Here is a 24853-nt window from a genome sequence, read left to right as displayed (position 1 = left end):
ACAAGAGTGACCCCTAGGTTGGGTCACCCGTGAGACCACAACAGACACAACCTTCAACAAACATATGGGCTATACGCACAAGCCACACATCCTCCCATTGCCAGCAGATGTTGTTCGAGCCAAAGCCGCAGGCGATGAAGGTAGTTGAGAATTAAACCTAGCCACCCTGTCTAGAGAAATACTATACCTATTGCAAGAGGGAGTAACTCAGGAGTTTCGAGCCAGGAAAGGTCACGCTTTCCACATCTTGACAGAGCAGAAGGCAAAGATAGAATAGATCACTCTCCATCATGAGGACCTGGCTGCATGATACCAGGAGGTAGAACAAGCTATGACGGAGGCGTGTAGCACGGTCCTCGAGCTAGCTATCCCCGGGGACCTCCCACCAGCCACCAAGATTCAGCACATGGCAGCCGGCTTTCGCATGGCCCAAGTAGAGGTCGCAAAAAACTAGGAGGAACTAGCGTTATAGATTGCAAAGCTCCATCTTAAGGCCCGACCTCCCACACCCCTAGCCGAACAGGAATGCCGTCGCGGATAAATTGTAGTTGGACTAGAAATGATGAGTAGTGTTGTTCACGAGTGCTCGGGACTACTCGGTTAGTCGCTCGAGATACTCACCTCCCTCCAGGAAGACCCAACCATCCAGCAAGTAGAAACCAAGGTGCGCGAGCTACAACAGGCCTATGACACTGCCCACAGGGCTGCACAGACAGTCACTATCACACAACGGTTGGCCAAAATGAAAGAGGCCCAGGTGCTCAAAGCCCAAATTGACGTGGCATGGCATCAGGATGCCACACTTAACGAACTTATCCAGCCCTGGCTCGATGAAGCATTTAGCATATCTACAACCATTAAAGGCAAGGTAATGCAGATGCAAGTAGTATTTGCGACGGAGCAGGCAACTGCAAGTGATAGGGATGCCTCAGCGGCTCATTTGGAAAAGGTACAGAGGCTCGCAGTCGGATTTTTTGCAGAGACCAGCGAGATGCAAAAGTTGTTGAACGACCTCCATGCATCCTGCACTAGTGGAGTGACTCGGGACGAGTCATGATTATTGTGTTGGGGGACTGTTGGGTAGTGAAAGCCCCGCGCAATGGTCATGGGGCACAAAGCTCACAATTTTTGGTAAAGCAAGCGTAAAGACTCCGCGAGAAGCACGAAGCGCGATTTGTAATAAGGTAAAGTCAAAGGGTAGTCTACCCAAAAATAATGTAAAGAAATGTAAGTGGAGTCAGCCCGCCCATGGATCGCGGTCCATGGAAAGGTATGAATAGAGCGGGGCTCTATGGGTAGAGGAAGCTAAGTTTTGTTGTATGTTTTTGGATCTAAAATGTAATGGGTTTTTTAGGGAAGCTCTCTAAAAGCGTTTGTAAGTCCGAGTCGAGGGTTTGGGTAGTGGATAGAGGCTCTGCAACTGTGTGCGCAGAGACCTAGAAGAGTCCACAACTGTGTGCGTGGACCCCTGCAGGTGAGTGCGCAAGGCAGATCTGGATGTATTGGTGAAGAAAATAAATAAAGGTAAGTTTCTTTGGTAATTCAGTGTTAAATCTAAAGTATCACGGATGTAGCTTTTTGTATGGTTAATGCGCATATGCTTACATTTTGAATACATGTGAATCTGTGTCTAATCTAAGTGCGTGAACTAGATAAATCTGATAAATGTTTTCTTAAAGACCCTTCTAAGAAATACTTCATCAAAGAGATTAGATTTGTAAACACCGCGCTAATAACTAGTAAAGATTATTCTGGGTTCGGATCTACGTGAAACAGGGCAGTACGACGTTGTGGAACGGTTCGCAAAACCTCCAGACCACATCTAGACATCCCAAGGGTGTGGAAACCTGGTTCTAGCACCCTCCCCTGCTACCTCGGGTGAGACATTAGTTCGCGCCCCGTAGACTGTTGCCGAAAGGGCCTATAGCTGCAGGATTTGTTTGGCTACACAATTCTTTCGAACCAAGGTCGGGCCCATATAAACTAACAGCAGGTCAAACCACTTTTGCTCCAGATCCTTCCATGCCCAGATATACACATGATGGAAGTCCACTTTGAACTCTACGTACCCTGAAAGTTGTTCAAACACAGTCAGTGACAACTATGGCTTTTGGTTGATGTCCATGGGAATGCTCACCTCCATTAGCACCCAAAATAATTTTCTCTCTATGACCCACGCATCATCTTTTGTGGCCCAGAGAGATGCACATTTCACGGCTTCCAGTAAATCCTTCTCTATTGGAGGAAATTGGTTGTCCTCCGACGAATCCCACGTGACAAGCACAATTGAGAGAAACATCGAAAAATACTGGAATGTCTTACTCTTTTCCTGACCTTCTCTACATTTCACGAGGAACACGCTACATAGGCAACATGCCCAATTGATCTGTACGCCCTCTGTGCACTGAGCTGCGAATGAGACCACTAGTGCTGGCACCTCATCTAGACAACGCTTTCTCATAACCTTGCCAGCCAAAATTTATGTGGAAACCTTCACCGCGGGGTCATTAATGGATGTAATCGAGTACCTGCATGGATTTTCATGCGTTTAAACTTATCCTTCATCTTCTCAACGAGGTTTCGTTCCCTCGTCTTTCTGTCGAATGCCTTGGCCGGATTCATTGTTGAATGTGGTAATAATGTGATTCGATGGATCAACATATCATTGATGGCATTCGGCTCGTTCAGCCACAAGCACCTGTCATGCACTAGGAACAACAACTTCTTAATGACGATTAGTTTTATCGAGGCACGATGGTAGTGGAGCACCCATAACAAGTTCAGTAACCCTCATTTTGTTTCTCCGAAAATCCATTCCATAGGTTCCAACATGGTGACAACAGACTCTTTTTAGAAGAACCTCTTCATGAAGGTGTCTGTATCAAGGTGGGGGAATCGCTCGTGTTCCTCCAAATCCCAATATTCTAGCTTCAATTTCAGGATCTACGTTAAGTGCGGACCTTCAAAAGTTATATTCTTTGGTAGCAGGGTTGTGTTGAGAAGGAATTTTCCTTCATCAGGGTCCAGCGGGACCTTCACTTTTCCCTTGCATAGAGGGATATACTTCGGAAACTTTGATATAGGGTCCACCCCCTCAATGTCAATATCTTCCACGCCCTCCTCAGCCTCCAAATCTACCACTTTCCCCTTCTCCTTCATGCTCAACTTTTCTTTCCTCTCTACCTATGTAGTTGCATGTTTCCTCGGTGACTCGCACACTGGCACCAACTTATTTTGCTTATACTTCTTTGGTTTGGGGACCTCCCTCACTGGCATAGGCTTTGGCCTCGGCGCCGTAGGCACTGGAACTGGAACCTCCATACTCATCACAATGGGAGCAGATCCCTAAGAGACGATAGCTCCCCCAGTACTAGCGGTCTCTATTGGTCCGAACATTGTCCTAAGAATAAACTGCTGAGTGTCTTCAGATAACTTCTCAAACACAGAAGCAACAACCAAATCTGCGTAAAGCTGAGGATTCATAAACACTCAACAGCTCAACACAAAAGTTTTGAGGATGCAAAGTGTTTCTCATTGGACAACCACATGTAATTTATAGGTGTATTATAATTCAAGTTCGACCGTTCCCCCCAAATTCTATCAATAAATGCTAGATTGGCAGCAGATTTCCAAAGATTTCACTCTTAAATTCAGCCTTAAATGCCACCCCCTGCTCCTCTTAACCGTCTCCTCATGGTCAAATCATGAATAGTGACAGTATCTTTCACTTTCTAACTGTGCTATGCGGTCTCTCCCCCTATAAAGAAACTTCCTTCTCGCTTCTTCTGGTACTGTGACACTCTCATCTTGCATGCAGACCCCTTTTCATGCAGCTCTATAAACCGAGCAGTGTAGTTTATAGTCCCGCACCTCCTTGTAGCTGCCTGAGTTGCTAAGACTGTGTCACCATCATGTAGTCATTGGGCTGGATCCTTGGTGTATGGCTTCAACCGGCTTCCATTTACCTTTCCCAAAAATGGATCTCCATTCAATTTCACAAGCTGAACTACTCTACCTGATCCGAATTGGATCCATAAAGAGTGATCAATAGAACCATGGCTATACTAGGTCGGGATAGACTTCAAAGAATTAAGAGCAGCGATCAAAAACACCTCTAAACTAGTGGCAGTTGGCAGCCAGCGTGGAACGATGAGGACCTCAGTCAAAGTGCGTTGACCGAGGCCCATGGAGACTACGCAGGAGGTGAAATTAGCCCCTGGGGGGCTCGGATCGGGAAACGGAGGGAGTTTTTGATGAGCGATTAGCGCTAATCGCTGGGCAAAAACCCTCAAAATGGAGAAGCCCCGAGCGTTCGGTCGCATGGGAGCTGGGAAAACCGTGGGAAAAGAAAGGCTAAAGGCAAAGGCGAGACCCATGCTCCAAAAACTGGCGGTATTGATCGGGGGCACCCTCAGGCGATAAGCAGTTTTGGCGAAAATGGAGCGATTCCACTTAGTGCCCGACGCGTGGCAAGCAGAGGAGAAAGAAAACCGCCACTCATCACGCGCTAATGGTCGAGCAAGTCAACCGCGTGAAATGAGCAGATGGCATTGGATCTGGGGGATACAGATCTAACGGCTGAGATCGCGCCTGATGGAGAAGACGGAATTGACGAGGGATTAAGCCGCAATATGAAAGAATTTGAAGTCGGAATTGACCGCCAAGGTGGCGGATGACTCATTCCATAATGTAACTGAAGAAACAAACCGACGAAGCAAGCTAGCGCAGTTTGCAGGAGGACAAGTGGCCACGCCTTGTGAGTCTGATGATGACACCAAGACAGAGAACTCCAAGCGAAGCTGTAGAAAGCGATTCGAAAAAGTTGGAAGAGGAATCGAATAGCCATGAGCTCGAATGGCTTAAAGCCATGCAAAGACCAGTAGAAGGTAGGACCAAAAATACGGGACACACCCACACACACAGAAGAACAAAGAAAGCAGACAAAGAGAGCAAAAGAAAGCAATGAGAAGATAGAGGGTCAAGCTAATCAAAGGCAGCATCAAGCACCAGAGGGCTTGAGGAATTCAAGCCATCCCTGAAGGGGATTTGTCAGGACCGAGCACCACATTGGGCTCCTTCCATTGTAGACCTGAGAGGTTAGAAAGCTGGTAAGGCCGAGATTCTGTGTACTCTGGTGGCTTACGGAATCCAAGAACCACCCTGCCAAGCTATCCTGTGACAGGAGACTCATATTGAGCTCCTTCTTTGTAATTATTTGCTTTAAGACACAATAAAAGAAGGCCACCACTGAAAGCTGGATCGGAGAAGTAGATTTGAAGGATAGGGTGAACTCCTTATTAATTTCTTGTGTTCTTATATTTTCTTACTGTATTTCTCTGATGTCTTCCTTTTCAAGTGTCTATGTATATGCAATCTGATCGATCTGTTGCTTAAATAACCTAGACACACACACCAGCACATGAGTCTATAATACCTCTATTCAATAATTCCTTACTGAGATCACTCATAGGGTGATTATCAGATCAAGTGGTATCAGAGCTTTAGGTTGTAAGGTTAGACAAGCTTGTGTTGGTTTAGTTGTTGAATGCTCACTAGATCAAAGGTCAAATTAGAAGAAGGAGAGTTGGTCGAAACTAATCCTGAGATTGGGAGAGTCTATCCTCGGAAGACCATGTCAGAGGAAGGTTCTGTGGGGCCAAACCCTCAATTCATAGAGAGTTTCCTAGCTATAAAGTCTATGGTAGAAGAAATGTATAGGGACTTTAGAAAGCATAAAGATGAAGATTCATCGGGCTCTAAACAAGATAAAGAAGAAGATGAATCTCATTCTCATGACCACTCAAAAGGAAAAGGGAAAGAGGAAAACTTTCTCACACCTCCTAATAGCCATGTGCATAATAAGAAATCATCTTTGATCAAACTCGATGTTAAATTCAATTTGCCAATATATGATGGAGAGCTAAAGACTGAAAAGTTGGACAATTGGATTAGACAAATTGATGTGTATTGCAGAGTGCAGAACATCGACTCAGACAAGAGAAAATTTCAGCTGGTAAGCCTACGCCTAGGAGGCACTGCCTTGGTTTGGTGGGAAGGCAGAACCCATGCTAAAATTAAAAGACATGGTAAGACTATCTCTGTCTGGAGTGAATTTGTTTCTGTTATCAAGAAGCAATTCTATCCATTGGCCTACATGCAACAAGCCATGATGAATTGGCAAACTATTCAACAGTTGAAAGGGTAAAGTGTGCAAGGGTACACTCAAGAATTTAGAAAGAGAGCATTGATTCTAGGGATCTCATTAGACTCATGAGGGACTCTTTTGAAGTACATTTGTGGTCTACATAGCTACATGAGGCATACCATCCTCATGTTTAATCCCACTAGTATAGATGAGGTATTTGTACAAGCTACTCATCTAGAGGCTAGAGAAAAGAATGGAAATCTAGAAGTTGGGGACCATCCCAACCCACTGCAAGCAAGAGCAAGGAGAAAAGAAAGCAGAAGTGGAAAGCAAGGAAGGCTAACACTGCACAGAAAAGCAAAGCTTCATGCACTCATTGTAAAAAGGATGGGCATGATGATGAGCACTGTTGGATTCTGCATCTAGAGATGAGACCTAAGAAGTCCGAAGGAAAGAAGAAGAAGACTACTGCAACTATTCAGAAAGATTTGGGGTCAGACTCGTGAGATGAAACAATCATTGCAACCACAGGTAGAAAAGTTAAGAATTCTAAATTATCTACTAGTAATTCTACTCAATCTATTATTGATGAAGAACGTGAGAGAAAAAGACATGAGCTTTTCCATATTCAAGTTGTTTCCAAACATCAAAAGATTGATACTTTGTTTTATAGTGGCTCACAAGTAAATTTTATTTCTGAAGCAATTGTAAAGAAATTGGGATTAGCAACTACACCTCACAAGAACCATACCCATTAGGATATTTGAATGATAAAGCACAACTACAAGTGACTAGACAGTGCAAACTCAAGTTTTCTTTTGAGTCAGCATTTGTAGATGAGGTTGAGTTAGACATAATTCCTTTGGATATATGTGGAATTGTTTTAGGGAGTCCTTACTTGTATGATAGAAAAGCCATTTTTTATAGAGTTGAGAGCAAGTATCTACTTGTTAAAGATGGAATCGAATACTTTGTAAGAGCTCATAAGCTCAAGAATAATTATACTCTCATAAACTCAGGGTAGATGAAAAGAATGATAAATTCGTGCAAACAATTCTTACTAATGGTTGTAAAGGAAAAAAAACCTGATAAAACCAATGTATTTGAGGGTTGCAATGCTAAGCAGCAAGCTGATATAGAAAATATTGTTTCAGAGTATGATGTTCTGTTTCAAGAACCTAAAGGTTTGCCACCCAAAAAGGAAATAGTACATGATATTATTTTGCAGCAATATGTTCCGTTTCCTAATATTGGAATGTACATGTTGTCTGCTTTAGAGAATGCTGAGATCAAGAAGCAGGTGCACGAGTTGCTCGAGAAGGGGTTCATCAGGCCTAGCACATCACCATGTGGGTCACCAATCGTTTTGGTGAGAAAGAAAGATGGCTCGTGGAGAATGTGCATTGACTACCGAACACTGAATAAGATAACAATAAAAAATCGTTATCCCCTTCCTCGAATAGATTATCCTTTAGATCAATTGAAGGAAGTTGTTTATTTCACCAAGCTGGATTTGCATAGTGGATACCATCAGGTCAGAGTTGCAGAGCAAGATGCATGGAAGAATGCTTTCAAAACAAAGTAGGGATTGTATAGGTGGCTGGTTATGACTTTGGCTTGACCAATGGCCCTACTACTTTCATGAGATTAATGAATGATGTACTCAAACCATTTCTTGATGATTTTGTTATTGTGTATCTAGATGACATTATGATTTTTAGTAAAACGTGGGAGGAACATTTAAAGTATGTTAAGTAGACATTAGATGTTTTGAAAAGAGAAAAATCTTATGTTAAACTCTCCAAATGTGAATTTGGCAAAACATCTCTAAATTATTTGGGTCATATAGTAGGGGGTGGTGAATTGAAAATAGATCCCTCTAAAGTGGCAGTCATTGTGAACTGGCCTAAACCCAATTCTGCTACAGAAGTGAGAAGCTTCTTAGGAGCAGCACAATATTGGAGGAAGTTCATTTCTAACTTTTCCTTAATTGCAACTCCCTTACATGCTTTGACAGGATTGAACAAGGTGTTTTAGTGGGGAGGCAAACATCAGAAAGCCTTCGATACCTTGAAAGAAAAGATTAGTACAGCACCTGTACTAGCACTGCCTGATCTACAAAGACCATTTCAGATCCAAACAGATGCCAGTGATTATGCCATGGGAGCAGTGTTGACACAGCACAGTAAACCCATATGTTATCATTCTGACACTTTTAATCCTGCAGTAGTTAACTATCGTACATATGATAAAGAATTGTATGCATTAGTTCAGAGTGTGAAAAAGTGGAAACATTACTTAATGGGTAAAGAGACAGTAATACATATTGATCATCAACCACTTCAATATTTACACTCCCAAACTAAGTCGCAACAATCAAGACATTACAGGTGGATGGGTTTTCTACAACAGTTTCATTTGGTCATCGCCTATAAAAAGGGCATACATAACAAAGTTGTAGATATGTTATCTAGACCCATTATAAATGCATCTACTATACTTAAGCATAATTATGTACTACATGAAAGCTACATTAAACAATATGCTCAAGATATAGACTTTAAAGATGTATATGAAACTTTGAGTCAAGGCAAAAAAGTAGAAGAATTGGATTATCATGTGAAGGACTGACTCTTATATCATTGTGGGAAACTCTGCATTCCACAAACAGATAGAGTAAAGATAATTAGAGAGGCACATACTTCTCTGATATCAGGTCACTTTGGGGTAAGTAAAACAGTTGCACAGCTGCAAAGATTTTGTTATTGGCCAAAAATGAATGAGACAGTTTCTAGATATGCGAGAGGGTGTACTATGTGTGCCAAAAGCAAGCCAGCAATAGAAAGCTAGGCCTGTACACTCCATTACCGGTTCCTTCTCACCCTTGGGAAAGTGTTTCCATGGATTTTTTTGGGGGAATGCCTAAGTCTAGAAAAGGTCATGATTATCTGTATGTGGTTGTGGATAGGTTCGGCAAAATGTGCATTTTGATACCTTGTAATAAGCATATTACAGCTGAACAAACTGCCAAACTATTCTTTGAACATGTATGGGTTCATTTTGGGTTACCCACTTCTATTGTATCTGATCGAGACACCCGATTTGTGGGGAAGTTTTGGTCAAGTCTATGGGAGCTGATGGACACCCAACTGAAGAAAAGCATAGCTTTTCATCCACAAACTGATGGCCAGACAGAAGTAGTTAACAGGACAATGATCCACGTACTTAGAGGATATTGCAACAAACATCCTAAGCTTTGGGATGAACACTTGTGTTATGTGTAGCATGCTTACAACAGAGAAAAACATTCTTCTACACAGAGATCTCCTTTTGAAACCTATTTTGGTTTCGCACCAAGGTCTCCTTTGGATTTTGTCTTTGGTAAATATAACAACTTTGATGGACACAGTGATGTGTAGAAGGAAACTAGGTTCATTGAACAGATCCAGGAGATCCACTAGGCAGTACTGGAACAGCTGGAAAGAAGGCAAGCCAAATACAAGGCAAGGCATGACAAGCATCGGGTGGAGCATAGTTTCCAAGTTGGTGACCAGGTCTGGCTATATATCAGCAAGGACAGGATGCAAGGTGAAGGTAAAAAGCTAAAGCCTATCAGGTATGGACCCTTCAAGATACTTGAGAGGATCAGTGAGAACACTTTTCGCCTTGATCTACCAACTTACATGCACATCTACTCAGTCGTAAATGCAGATTGCTTGAGATTGTTTGAACCTTCGATGATTGAGGATCCTGAAGAGCAAAGTCAATTGCCTTCTATTGATGACCTGCTACCTGAATATCTAAATGAATTGCAGGAAGACACAGTCTTGGACAGGAAGGTGAGGACAACGCGTAGAGGAAATGTTGAGTACCTTAGAATCAGACTCAAAGGTTCGAAGCCGAGCAGTACAAAGTGGATTGAGATTGGGCAAGTGAGACAGCAGTACCCTCACTTAGTCAATGCTTGAAAGAAAACCAACTTTTGGTGGTCTAAAAGCTTTTCAGTGGGAAGGCCATGATCCGAATTAGATCCCTAAAGAGTGATCAACAGAACCATGGTTGTACCAAGTCGGGACAGACTTCAAAGAATTAAGAGCAGCAATCAAAAAAACCTCTAAACTAGTGGTAGTTGGCAGCCAGTGTGGAACGACGAGGACCTTGGTCAAAGAGTGCTGACCAAGGCCCATGGAGACTACACAGGAGGCGAAATTAGCCCAAGGGAGGCCCAAATCGGGAAATGAAGGGAGTTTTTGATGCGCGATTAGTGCTCATCGCTAGGCGAAAACCCTCAAAATGGAGAAGCCCCGAGCGCTCAGTCGCATGGGAGCCAGGAAAACCGTGAGAAAAGAAAGGCTAAAGGCAAAGGCAGGACCCGCGCTCCAAAAACAGGCAGTATTTATTGGGGGCACCCTTGAGCGGTAAGCAGTTTTGGTGAAAACAGAGTGATTCCACTCAGCGCCCGACGCATGGCAAGTGGAGGAGAGAGAAAACCGCCACTCATCACACGCTAATGGTCGAGCAAGTCAACCGCATGAAATGAGCGAATGGCGTTGGATCTGGGGGATCCAGATCTAACAGCTAAGATCACGCTTGATGGAGAAGAAGGAATTGACAAGGGATTAAACCGCGATATGAAAGAATTTGAAGTCCGAATTGACCACCAAGGTGGTGGATGACTCATTCCATAATGTAACTGAAGAAGCGAACTGACGAAGCAAGCTGGCACAGTTTGCAGGAGGACAAGTGGTCGCTCCCTGTGAGTTTAATGATGACGTCGAGACAGGGAACTCCAAGCGAAGTTGTAGTAGGTGATTCGACGAAGTTGGAAGAGGAATCGAACATCCATGAGCTCAAATGGCTTAAAGCCATGCACAGACCAGCATAAGGTAGGACTGAAAATATGGGACACACCCACACACACGGAAGAACAAAGAAAGCAGACAGAGAGAGCAAAAAAAAAAGCAGTGAGAAGAGAGAGGGTCGAGCTGACCAAAGGTAGCATCAAGCACCAGATGGCTTGAGGAATTTGAACCATCCCTAAAGGGGATCTGTCAGGACTGAGCACCACATTGGGCTCCTTCCATTGTAGACCCGAGAGGTCAGAAAGCTGGTAAGGCCGAGAGTCTGTGTACTCCAGTGGCTTGGGGAATCCAAGAACCACCCTGCCAAGCTATCCTGTGACAGGAGACTCATATAGAGCTCCTTCTTTGTAATTCTCTGCTTTAAGACACAATAAAAGAAGGCCACCATTGAAAGTTGGACCGGAGATGTAGCCCTGGAGGATAGGGTGAACTCCTTATTAATTTCTTGTGTTCTTATATTTGCTCACTTTATTTCTCCGTTGTCTTCCTTTTCAAGTGTCTATGTATATGCAATCTGATCGATTCGTTGCTTAAATAACCTAGACACACACACCAGCACATGAGTCTGCAATACCTCTATTCAATAATTCTTAACTGAGATCACTCATAGGGTGATTATCAAATCACCGCCATAGATAAAATATTTGATAACATATGGAATCATTCTTGAAATTTTCCTGGAAACTTATCAAACTCACTATAAGATAATAAAACTAAATCATTTACCTTAAAGGTGCATAGTTTGATGTCCCAATCGTGCCAAGCATTTTGATATTACTTCTAAACCTGTTGATGGAATCCAGCCAAAAATTTATCTTCCTAGAGCTCTAATATTTGTGCGAGCCTCTCTTCTAAGGCTCTACGGTTTGGCATTCATGTGAATGCCACTATACGTAGGCTAGGAACAATATACTCCATGGGAATTACAACCTCTATGCCATAGACTAACCTAAAAGGTGTCTGATCGTAATGGGTCCTTAAAGGCAATAGCTTGAAAGCATCTGTAAGTCCGAGTCGAGGGAGTAGGGTAGAAGGTAGAGGCTCTGCAGCCGTGTGCACAAAGGCCTGGAAAGTCCGCAGTTGTGTGCGCGTTATTATTAATGCCTTATTGATCGAATAATAAAAATAATTTCCAATACATTTGATGCCCATACCAATAGGATGACTAGTGAATTGTAATCGAATAGAGTTTGTAACATTAATCCATGGCTTATGTTACATGTTTCTATTTTTTGAAAGGAACATTGGCACACCTAAGAGATGACATATGGAATTATTATTTTTCGTTCCTTTTGGGTAGATGTTTGGTAGTTTCATTACAAGTACGTAAGTACATGTCTTCTATGGATTTTAAGGATTGTGTTGGGTGCAACCTCATTAGTTTTTAATGGAAATTTCAATAGAGATTGGTAGAAGCATTCTCCTATCGATGGATCTAAGTCAATATATCATGAATACAACTATATAGCTAGCGTTCTCTGCCATTTAGTTTAATAAAATATTTTAATGTCATGATATGTTTTTTTTTTTAGCATGTGGTTCACGAGCACCCTGGTCAGTGAGGGATTGCTACGTCCACGGAAAAATCTGGGCGATAGCTAGGCTAAATCGCCCCTCAGCCTACTACAAGACCTGACCCCAAGGGCTTCGAGTGGATTCGACCCTGTGACCTCCCGATGGCGAGGCATAGTTTTTGACCAACTGAGCTAACCCTTGGGGCTGTTAATGTCATGATATGTTATATGTAATTCAAACAATAATAAAATTGTAAAATGAGTTATATGAATATTTGTTTAACATTTTTTTATTAAATTTTTTAATATAATTAAACATTTTTTTGGTAGATAAAAATTGTCATCATTCAATATTAAATAAATAATTATTAGCTTGTTATCATTAATTATTAGCTTGTTATCATTATCTTCAATGTCAACTATAATAATTATTTATTTGATTTTGAATGATAACAATTTTTTTATATAATGCTCATATTATAGTACACATGTCATGTTATTAGAGTATAGATTGATATAATGAAAGTTGTACAAATTGTACACATGTTATTTTTACATTTTTTTTTCAAATTTATATTTTTTAAATTATTTTTTGTAAATTAAAAAATAAAACCCATAAAAATTGTCTATTCAATACTTTACACCAATGAAAAATGGAATTTTTGAATTTAATTACAAACCATTTGTGTTTATGGTACATAGTAATTAATATATAATGTTATTTTCAAATTATTTATATGTATTGTACATAGTAATTAGTGATATAGTACATAGTAATTAATAATAGAATACACAAAAGTCAATTCTTGTCATCATTACACAATAAGAGGGGAAACATTTTGATCAATCATATTTGAGATAAATAAAAATAAATTTTATTTAAAAATAATAAATTTAATTTCATAATGTTAAACTTTAGATAAATTTTAAAATTTTTAGTAAAAAAAACTAATAGCAAATCAATGAAAAATTGAATAAGTTATATCCTATTAGCGACAAGTATAATAAAAACACAATAATAATTAACATTGTAGATATCGTAATTAAAATTAATACAGAGGAAGCTGGGGACTGTTTCTTCCTAAAATTGAGTTCTAGAATACCATAAAAGTTATGTTTGAGATAATAGAATAAGAAAAAAATTCACACGAGGAAGTTGTATAGATACAAAAGGACTAAATATGGATTGTTCATATTGTTATCACAAAACCTAGCCCTGATAGGTTGCTGACCATGAAGACCTTGTGTAACTCTTTTAGACTTACTTTTGGCTGAGGCTTATCCTCCTCAACTTGAGAGGGCTCTCTCACAAAATTAAATATTTTGATAATGAATAAGATGGCTAACTCTACGAAATGAATGAACAAGTGTAAAAGGTTGAAACGTACTTAGAAAATATTCATTGGGCTTATGGAGTCAAATATGCTTCAGTATTGACAATAATGTAGCTTTACATAGAAGTCGGGGCATAAGAATTCAACATATGGAGAATATATCAGAAAAATATAGGACCACATAGTTTATAAATGTATGAAGGAAGTTAGAGCACAATCAATGATTTCTAAGTAATCACACATTCATACCACTGTAGATAATGAGAGGAGGACAACACAAGACGTTCTGAACATTGAATTCCTTCTGATTCCTGAGAAGCAAAGCCAAGTACTGTATTACTAAAAACAGAGTATTACACAAAGTACAATATGAGAGTTTCTCTGAAAACTCTTCAACCCTTGTAAATTAGATTTTCTCCTATATATAGAGCTCTTTACATAACAGAGATTCCTCCTCCAGCATGAGGGGAATTCGAATTCTTCCTATTATGACACCTATTGACACTTAAAACTGACTATGAAATGTAATTGACTGTTAACTGGCAGTCCTAGAGACCTAAAACAATTAGGAGTATAACTTCTCATCATGTTGGTAGTAGCATTTATTACAATCCAAACTCGTTCTCTGACAAATGGCCTTCTTCAGTTTAGCTGTGGTGATGGTTTGAAACTGCCTGTTGATCCTTGATGCCTCATCCCTTTACTGTTCCTGGAAATTAGGAAGTTGTTCCTATTTTTCTGCTCTTGGTCTCCACAAGGATCTTCGAAATCAATTATCCCTGTTGTTCTTCTTAGTTACATAAAATTGCATTGGATTATATTGTTTTCCATACATTGTAGACTTTGCTCATATACAAGTGGTAAAACAAAACTTCTTTAATGCTGCCTGATGCCTCATAAACAATACTAGCTATGAAATAATGACCACGTATATAATATATAGCTTAGAGTTCATAGATGTCCTTCCTTCACTTGATTTGCCTTTGCTGGATACTTTCACTTTGTAAGTGATCCATTTCAGACACTCCTCTTCAAAAAGATTTCCTTTTGTATCCCAAAATTGGTCCACCAAAACATAATATGCAACTACAGCAATTTCGTAGCATGCTACGAAACTGCTATGCATTAGGCATCACCTACAGCAGTTTCGTAGCGCACTACGAAACTGCTGTGTAATTTTAAAAACATTTTTTGAGGCCAAAATTTAACTCTCCTGATCTTTCTTTTCCTTGAAATGGCTTTTCCATCTGCCATGAAGTTGTTCAAAACTGAAAACATAGACACCATCCTTTAAAGGTAAACTTCGAAAGGTAATCTATCAAAATTTAGGACTTAGCCTTACTTGCTATGTGATTTCTCTTAGCTAAAAATGTCCTTCATGCTGGCTTAGTTGTGTCTTTAGATCTTCAATTTGCCTCTTCATAGTTCTGATTCCAGCTCTCAGTTTTGCATTGACCTTTCTGATGTATCTTGCTTCTTTTATTGTAGGGACTGTCCAGGTGTAGTATTGAGCATGACAATTTACCACTTCGGGTATTGAAATCGTTTTATCTTCCCACAGAGCCTCCATTTTATTGAAATAACCTTCCTTTATTACATGTTTCCTTGAAGTTTTTCTCAGTTTGGCAATTTCAAGATTTGCCAAATTCAATTTTCTCTTCAACTCTTCAAAACTACATTCCTCTTGTTGAGAGATGACTGCCTTACCTCTGTCATTTTTATGCAGCTGTGATGATGTTTCTAATGCAGTCATAGGTCCTTCATAAGATTTTGTTACCTCCCCTGTTTCACTTGCTTCTGGCAGCACCTCTTGTATCTCTTTTGAACGCCTTGTCACAGGTCTTCTTGGCTTAAAAACAAATTTAGAAACCTGATCATCAAATTTGAGCTTTTTAGAGGTTTTGGCCTTTTTGGTTTTGTCTTTACCTGTTTCTATCAAGTCTGCTCGAACCAGAGGAGATTCTTCAATGTCAATAGCTTGAAGCAAATCATTCAGACTTCCCTTTGAAACCGAGCTTCCCTTAGTAGCCACTATCTTGCCTTTTTCTTTAGCTAACTGGCTCTTGGTTACTCTTCTCTGGACCGTTTCACCTGAAGATTTCTCTTGTATCGCCTCTTAGGTACAACTGAATCCCCTAAATTGCGGCTCTCTAATTCCTCCTCATCAGCCTGTAATTTTGGAGCTTTGAACACATCATTTTGATCAAACAATTTCTCAAGAGGAATGAGACCCTTAGGTATTAAATTATTTTTTAATTGTAAGACTTCAGACTTTTCGTTGGACTCCACAAACATATTTTGTTGATCCATTTGAGTGCTTTCAAATTCTTCTTTTAATTCAATGAAATTCTTTACCTGTTGATCATCTTCAAAGACTTGCCAATTCGTGATGTTATCTAGTATAGCTGGTCGATGATGCACCTCCACCTCATAATTTTCAAAAGAATGAATAGGAATAACAAATACACTGGCAGAAATAGTAAGGGAATCTGCAATGGAGTTTTGATCTCTAGTTTTGATAGTGAAAGAATATGCTTGAAACTTTTCCAACATGTCTAACACTAAATTTTTGTATGCTCTCATCCTCACATCCTTTGTGTTATCACTTAAGAATTCTAATTTCAAAACCGCTCACATTAGTTTGATGGTAAAAAATTCGGTGCTAGTCTAAGTTTGATTTTTGTTTTTAGAGTCTTGAGTCAACTATGTATTCTCATTCATCACCGGTCATTCTCATTCATCCCCATCTCATAGCCATGTGTCAGTTTTGTTCAAAAGTTACTATGTGTCACAAAGCTCTTTAGGTTATTTCGTAGCTCATGTAATAATTTTGAAGTGTTTCCGCAGCGCATATATCCTTTTAGTAGTTTCGCAGCGCAACATGTTTTAGGCTGCGCTACAAAATTGGGGATTTGTTCGAATCCATAGCCAATATTTCACAACTGTCATATCCATCAAAATCCATCAACAGTTGTTAGCCTATACACTTCATCTATCTTTCTTTATGGATGGTTGTATTTGGTACTGAGTGGATTAGAAAAGTCACTGGTTAACCAAGCAGATATGAGGAAAATTTTTCCTCTTGAGGCAGTTCTTGCATTTCAGTCTCTGGTTCAGATAGGTCTACTAATGGCCTTGCCAATGGTTATGGAGATTGGCTTGGAACGAGGCTTCCGGTCTGCATTAAGTGATTTTGTTATCATGCAGCTGCAACTTGCCTCTGTCTTTTTCACATTCTCTCTGGGTACAAAGACTCATTATTTTGGCAGGACAATTTTGCATGGTGGTGAAAAGTATAGGGCCACTGGGCGAGGTTTTGTGGTGAGGCATGAGAAATATGCAGAGAATTACAGGCTTTATTCGAGGAGCCACTTCACAAAAGGACTGGAGCTGATGATGCTTCTCTTTGTCTATAACATTTATTGCTCTGCTGCAAAAGATTTTGTCTCTTACCTGTTAATAACACTTTCGATGTGGTTTTTGGTGGTGACATGGTTGTTTGCTCCATTCTTGTTCAATCCCTCAGGTTTTGAATGGCAAAAGATAGTTGAAGATTGGGAAGTGAGCTATTGAACTTTAGGAAGGATGGGACTCCCCTGATGAATAGGCTCCGCTTGACTCCAATTCATGGTGATGATGGGATGATCACACACATTATAGGAATTCAGTTGTTCACTGAAGCAAATATTGACTTGGGTCCTATGCCATTACCCTTTTACAAAGAGGCATCTACTAGATTTGCAGATTGGTCATTGTCCGATCCTTTCTTATACAAGCCAGCTATAATTGGACAAGGACATTTCTGCCGTGAAATTTGTGGCATTTTCCAGCTGAGTCACGAGGTTCTAGCGCAAAAATTTTTGTCACAGATGACACCCAGAGATGTTGCATCTGTTGGATCAGCTTGCAAGCGTCTTTATCAGTTGACAAAAAATGAGGATCTGTGGCGAATGGTTTGCCAAATGCATGGGGCAGTGAAACAACACGTGTGTTAGAAACAGTTCCAGGTGCTAAAAGGCTAGGATGGGGTCGCCTTGCAAGGGAGCTGACTACACTTGAAGCTGCTGCATGGAGGAAACTTACAGTTGGAGGGGCAGTTGAACCTTCTCGTTGTAACTTTAGTGCATGTGCTGTTGGAAACAGACTTGTTCTATTTGGTGGGGAAGGGGTCAACATGCAGCCTATGAATGACACATTTGTACTGGATTTGAGTGCAGCAAATCCGGAATGGCGGCATGTAAAAGTGAGTTCTCCTCCTCCAGGTCGGTGGGGCCACACCTTATCTTGCTTGAATGGATCTTGGTTGGTGGTTTTTGGTGGTTGCGGCAGGCAGGGATTACTAAACGATGTTTTCATTCTGGATTTGGATGCCCAGCAGCCTACTTGGCGTGAAGTTTCAGGCTCTGCACCCCCTCTTCCACGATCATGGCATAGTTCCTGCACCCTGGATGGTACAAAAACCAGTTGTCTTGAAGTGTGTAAAATTCCAGAATGTTCGCAGTTTGAGCATCTTTATAGAGGACAATCAGGGCGGTGCCGACGTTACACAAATTCAGAAGCTTGTCCTATATGGGAGCACTGTGGAAACAAAAAATATGAAGGAGTTGAAGAAAATTAATGAGGATCAGTAGATGCCAAGAAAACCCGCATGCATGTGGCATATATGTATGTTTGGTGTGGAACATCAAAACATGGAGAATCTTGGTCAAATCTCTTTCAGGATTTACTGTGGAAAAAAATCCTAATTGGATGAAAAGCTGTTTGTGTCTTTCCTTAATCGCTTGTTTAACACCCTGAGTTGCACTATTATTGAGTTTTCTGTTTCACTTAAGGAGATGGGAGAACATTACCAGTTCCCAGAGTTGCAATTAAGGAAATGCATCAGCTCCTCAACCTTTTGGCACTTGCAACAGAACCTCCAAATGATGAGATGATGAAAATATTACCTGTAGGAAGAACTCAAAGTTTTATCAGTAATTCTATGAGGAGGAATATAATTGGCCAAAGTGTCTATCAACTCATTGTATTAGCAATTTTGGAGATGGAAGGAATACGGCTTCTTGAGCTACATGGTTCTGATGCAGAATCAATTTCAAACACACTGATCTTTAATACATTTGTCTTCTGCCAGGTGTTCAACGAAATAAGCTCTAGAGATATAGAGAAGATAAATGTATTGCGTGGCACATTCAACAACTTGATCTTCATTGGAGTATTCTTATCAGTGTTTTTATAGTTGTGCTTGTGAATGCAGTCAGTGATTACTGGAAATCATTGCAGTTCAGAGATTTAGATAAGGAGAAGAAGAAGATATTTGTACAGGTGACAAGGAATGGCCGTAGACAAAAGGTATCCATGTATGACTTAGTTGTTGGAGATTTAGTGAATTTATCAATTGGGGATCTAGTTCCAGCAGATGGGATTTTCATTTCAGGTTATTCTCTACTTATAAATGAATCAAGCCTAACAGGAGAGAGTGAACCGGTAAGTGTGGGTAAGGATAAGCCTTTCCTTTTGTCAGGAACAAAGGTCCAGGATGGCTCTGGTAAAATGTTAGTCACCACTGTTGGCATGAGAACTGGCTGGGGCAAAGTGCTGGCAACGTTGACAGAAGGAGGTGAAGATGAAACTCCGTTGCAAGTCAAACTTAATGGTGTTGCAACAATCATTGGAAAGATAGGATTAACTTTTGCTGTAGTTACATTCATTGTCTTAACATTAAGGATGACTGTGGAGAAGGTAATCAGTCACCAATCATGGTCAGGAGCTGATGCACTTCGGATTGTAAATTTTTTTTGCAACTGCAGTGACAATCATTGTAGTTGCAATTCCAGAGGGTTTGCCATTGGCTGTGACATTAAGCCTTGCTTTTGCTATGAAGAAGATGATGAATGATAAAGCACTTGTGTGGCATCTTTCAGCATGTGAAACAATGGGATCAGCAACATGTATTTGTAGTGATAAGACAGGCACCCTAACAACAAATCGTATGGTAGTTGTAAAGGTATGGATTACTAACAATGTCAAGAAGATTGGAAGTGTTAAGGAAGGTGAGAGTCTGAGATCTGAAATCCATGGAAGTGTGTTGAAATTTCTTTTGCAGTGCATATTCCAGAATACAGGGGGTGATGTGGTGATTAGTAAAGAGGGAAAACTTGAAATTCTAGGGACACCGACTGAGTCTGCTTTGCTAGAGTTTGACTTATCATTGGGTGGAAATTTTGCGACAGAGCACAGTGAATCTAGAATAATAAAAGTTGAGCCTTTCAATTCAGTGAGGAAAAGAATGACTGTTGTGGTGATGCTTCCTGATGGAAAATACCGGGTTTATTGCAAAGGTGCCTCGGAAATCATCCTGGATTCGAATATTTTGAGGAAAACTAAAGACCAGTAAACAGGGGTCGTTTCCTATGTTTCAGGGCATTGGAAAACATGTGATATTGAAGAGCAACATGAAGCATTAAAGGTCCATCACAGCCACTGCCAGAAGGGAACCAGATGTCAGAGAACAAAAATGATTGTAGACCAAGGCTGTTATGGAATTAGTGTCCCATTTGATTTAGATGTCTAGAAGATCTAGTAGAATTAGAATCCTAATTGTTTTAGGATTCCAGAGCTATCAATTAGTAGTCAGTTGTATTTATTAGTTAGTTAAAGGGTTAATAGGTGTCATTAGAAGTAGTTTTCGAATTCCCCTCATGCTGGAGGAGGAATCTCGATCAGTTAGAATACGAGCTTTATAAATAGCTGAAACAGAAATGTAATCAGGGTTGGAAAACTTTATGACAGAGCATTGTATTTGGGCTTATGTAAGACAGAGTTCAGTAATATAATTTGGCTTTTCCTTCTTAGGATTCATGAAGGATTTCTATGTTCAAAATGTGTGATCTTGTCCTTTCCTAATTTTTTTACAGTTTTATAAATGTATAATCACTCAGAATTCACTGATTGTGCTCTGATTTCCTGTATGCATTTATAGACTGTGGTTTCATATGAGTTATGTTCTGAAAATTCAAATGTTGAATGCCCTGACTTCTATGTAAAGTCAAGATCCTTGTTTATTGAGATGTTTTTGACTCCATAAGCCCAATGGAAAGTTGTTTAATATGTTTCCAGCATTCATATTTGTCATAGTTGTTCTACAAGAGTTAGCCATCTTATCTTAATCAAAATCATTAACACATCTAGAGAGAGCCCTCTCAGGTTGAGGAGGCTAAGCCTCAGCCAAAAGTTGGTTTGAAAGAGTTACTTGAAGTTTTCCTGGTCTGCAGCCTTCCAGGGCCTGATTTTGAGATAACATTTTGGTGCGTCTGCCAGGAGTCTGAAGATTACTCATTCCCGAAATTATGAAGCTGAACTTCTGATGGTAGCAGGAGCTCAGAAGAATTTTCCAGGCTGCAATCTACCTTGGCGACTCCATTGTTGAAGAATTCGAAATTCATAGATTCATGGTGATTCCACTGGGGTTATGAAGGACCCAGATGCTACCATTCTTATTTCAAGGTATGCATGCATAAATTTTTCAGGAATTCATGGTTTCCCAAATCATTTTCCCAAGGATGCATATTTTCTAAGGAATGGTCCAAAATTCAATGGAGAAGATTTGAGTTTAACTTTGAAGCATATATCAGATTTTTGTGATTTTACAGAGTTTCTTAGAGTTAAACATGAGGATGTTTGCATTATGTTGTTCTATGATTCATTTCAAGGGAAATGTAAACGGTGGATTGAAAGCTTTCCTGCCAAATCCATTAAGTCATTTGAAGACTTTTGGCTTATGTTTTTGGAAGAATGGATAGATAGATCAAATGTGGTGGAAAACTCTCCTTCAATTCAAGGTTACAAACAATGGAATAATGATCATATTAATGGAGAAACAAATGAAAATTTTTCTTTTTCCTTGTCCTCGTATCTAAAATCATTTGAGTGCAAGGCAAAGGATAAGATGAAATTTTTGGATGAAGTGGCTGAAGACATTGAAAAAGACATTGAAGGTTTAGAAGGTCAAATTCAGGCATATAGTCTTCATAATCATGATCATTATTTTCAGAAGCTTTCTATGGCAGAACACAAGGAGAGAGTGTTGCTTCCTTTCTCTTTCACGATTGAGGAACTGTACATTGTTGTTGAAGATCAGTTTGTACAACAGAAAGTTACAAGAATCATCAAGCTGATCATGTATTCTGGGATCCTATAGCCAAATATATGGAAGAGTTTTACTTTCCAGTGTTTCAGTTTTTCTATGAAGATTAGAGGCAATTTCAGAGGCACTGGTCATCACAAGATCATTGTGGCTCTGAACTCCGATGCAGTCAAAAAACTCAAATATCAAATAAGACAAATGATTGGCTACATTGGAAATTTCACATTGATTTAGCTTAAAGAAGTTTGAAATTGGTAGGGTAGGTAGGTAGGAAAATGCAAATAAGCTCAAGGTTGACTGAGCATTTTTTAGTAGAGGTAGATTTCTTTCTCTTACAATGATCATCAAGCTTAAGCCGGAGGTGAAGGCCCAAGAATCTTGAAGGGGATGCTTATCAAGCAAATTTATGTTTGTCATAAATGGATAAGGCACTGGACCTGCGAGTTCTTAGTGTACTACAGGAGCACACTATCCCAAGTGGAGCCACTGTTATCACTTAAGAATTCTAATTTCAAAACCGCTCACATTAGTTTGATGGTAAAAAATTCGGTGCTAGTCTAAGTTTGATTTTTGTTTTTAGAACCTTGAGTCAACTATGTATTCTCATTCATCACCGGTCATTCTCATTCATCCCCGTCTCATAGCCATGTGTCAGTTTTGTTCAAAAGTCACTATGTGTCACAAAGCTCTTTAGGTTATTTCGTAGCTCATGTAATAATTTTGAAGTGTTTCCGCAGCGCATAAATCCTTTTAGTAGTTTCGTAGCGCAACATGTTTTAGGTTGCGCTACGAAATTGGGGATTTGTTCGAATCCATAGCCAATATTTCACAACTGTCATATCCATCAAAATCCATCAACAGTTGTCAGCCTATACACTTCGTCTATCTTTCTTTATGGACGGCTGTATTTGGTACTGAGTGGATTAGAAAAGTCACTGGTTAACCAAGCAGATATGAGAAAAAATTTTCCTCTTGAGGCAGTTCTTGCATCGCAGTCTCTGGTTCAGATAGGTCTACTAATGGCCTTGCCAATGGTTACGGAGATTGGCTTGGAACGAGGCTTCCGGTCTGCATTAAGTGATTTTGTTATCATGCATCTGCAACTTGCCTCTGTCTTTTTCACATTCTCTTTGGGTACAAAGACTCATTATTTTGGCAGGACAATTTTGCATGGTGGTGCAAAGTATAGGGCCACTTGGCAAGGTTTTGTGGTGAGGCATGAGAAATATGCAGAGAATTACAGGCTTTATTCGAGGAGCCACTTCACAAAAGGACTGGAGCTGATGATGCTTCTCTTTGTCTATAACATTTATTGCTCTGCTGCAAAAGATTTTGTCTCTTACCTGTTAATAACACTTTCAATGTGGTTTTTGGTGGTGACATGGTTGTTTGCTCCTTTCTTGTTCAATCCCTCGGGTTTTGAATGGCAAAATATAGTTGAAGATTGGGAAGTGAGCTATTGAACTTTAGGAAGGATGGGACTCCCCTGATGAATAGGCTCCGCTTGACTCCAATTCATGGTGATGATGGGATCATCACACACATTATAGGAATTCAGCTGTTCACTGAAGCAAATATTGACTTGGGTCCTATGCCATTACCCTTTTACAAAGAGGCATCTACTAGATTTGTAGATCTGTCATTGTCCGATCCTTTCTTATACAGGCCAGCTATAATTGGACAAGGACATTTCTTCCGTGAAATTTGTGGGATTTTCCAGTTGAGTCAAGAGGTTCTAACGCAAAACCTTTTGTCACAGATGACACCTAGAGATGTTGCATCTATTGGATCAGCTTGCAAGTGTCTTTATCAGTTGACAAAAAATGAGGATTTGTGGCGAATGGTTTGCCAAATGCATGGGGCAGTGAAACAACACGTGTGTTAGAAACAGTTCCAGGTGCTAAAAGGCTAGGATGGGGTCACCTTGCAAGGGAGCTGACTACACTTGAAACTGCTGCATGGAGGAAACTTACAGTTGGAGGGGCAGTTGAACCTTCTCGTTGTAACTTTAGTGCATGTGCTATTGGAAACAGTCTTGTTCTATTTGGTGGGGAAGGGGTCAACATGCAGCCTATGAATGACACATTTGTACTGGATTTGAGTGCAGAAAATCCGGAAAGGCGGCATGTAAAAGTGAGTTCTCCTCCTCCAGGTCGGTGGGGCCACACCTTATCTTGCTTGAATGGATCTTGGTTGGTGGTTTTTGGTGGTTGCCGCAGGCAGGGATTACTAAACGATGTTTTCATTCTGGATTTGGATACCCAGCAGCCTACTTGGCGTGAAGTTTCAGGCTCTGCACCCCCTCTTCCACGATCATGGCATAGTTCTTACACCCTAGATGGTACAAAAACCAGTTATCTTGAAGTGTGTAAAAGTCCAGAATGTTCGCCGTTTGAGCATCTTTATAGAGGACAATCAGGGCGGTGTCGACGTTACACAAATTCAGAAGCTTGTCCTATATGGGAGCACTGTGGAAACAAAAAATATGAAGGAGTCGAAGAAAATTAATGAGGATCAGTAGATGCCAAGAAAACCCGCATGCATGTGGCATATATGTATGTTTGGTGTGGAACATCAAAACATGGAGAATCTTGGTCAAATCTCTTTCAGGATTTACTGTGGAAAAAATCCTAATTGGATGAAAATTTGTTTGCGTCTTTCCTTAATCGCTTGTTTAACACCCTGAGTTGCACTATTATTGAGTTTTCTGTTTCACTTAAGGAGATGGGAGAACATTACCAGTTCCAGAGTTGCAATTAAGGAAATGCATTAGCTCCTCAACCTTTTGGCACTGGTAACAGAACCTCCAAATGATGAGTTGATGAAAAGATTACCTGTAGGAAGAACTCAAAGTT

The 24853-nt window shown here is 40.2% G+C and overlaps 1 pseudogene; it reads left to right on the top strand.

Moving 5' to 3' along the window:
• Positions 1-742: 742 nt before the first annotated feature.
• Positions 743-24506, top strand: LOC149211361 (adagio-like protein 1; annotated as a pseudogene).
• The last annotated feature ends 347 nt before the right edge of the window (positions 24507-24853 follow it).

The sequence above is a fragment of the Pinus tabuliformis genome, chromosome 1_1 (genome assembly GCF_031772625.1).
Source record: "Pinus tabuliformis cultivar Carrire ecotype Pingquan chromosome 1_1, CPIR1, whole genome shotgun sequence".
In the NCBI taxonomy this organism is placed as follows: domain Eukaryota; kingdom Viridiplantae; phylum Streptophyta; class Pinopsida; order Pinales; family Pinaceae; genus Pinus; species Pinus tabuliformis.
Note: the sequence above shows the minus strand (reverse complement) of the source record. Positions and strands in the feature narration are given on the sequence as shown.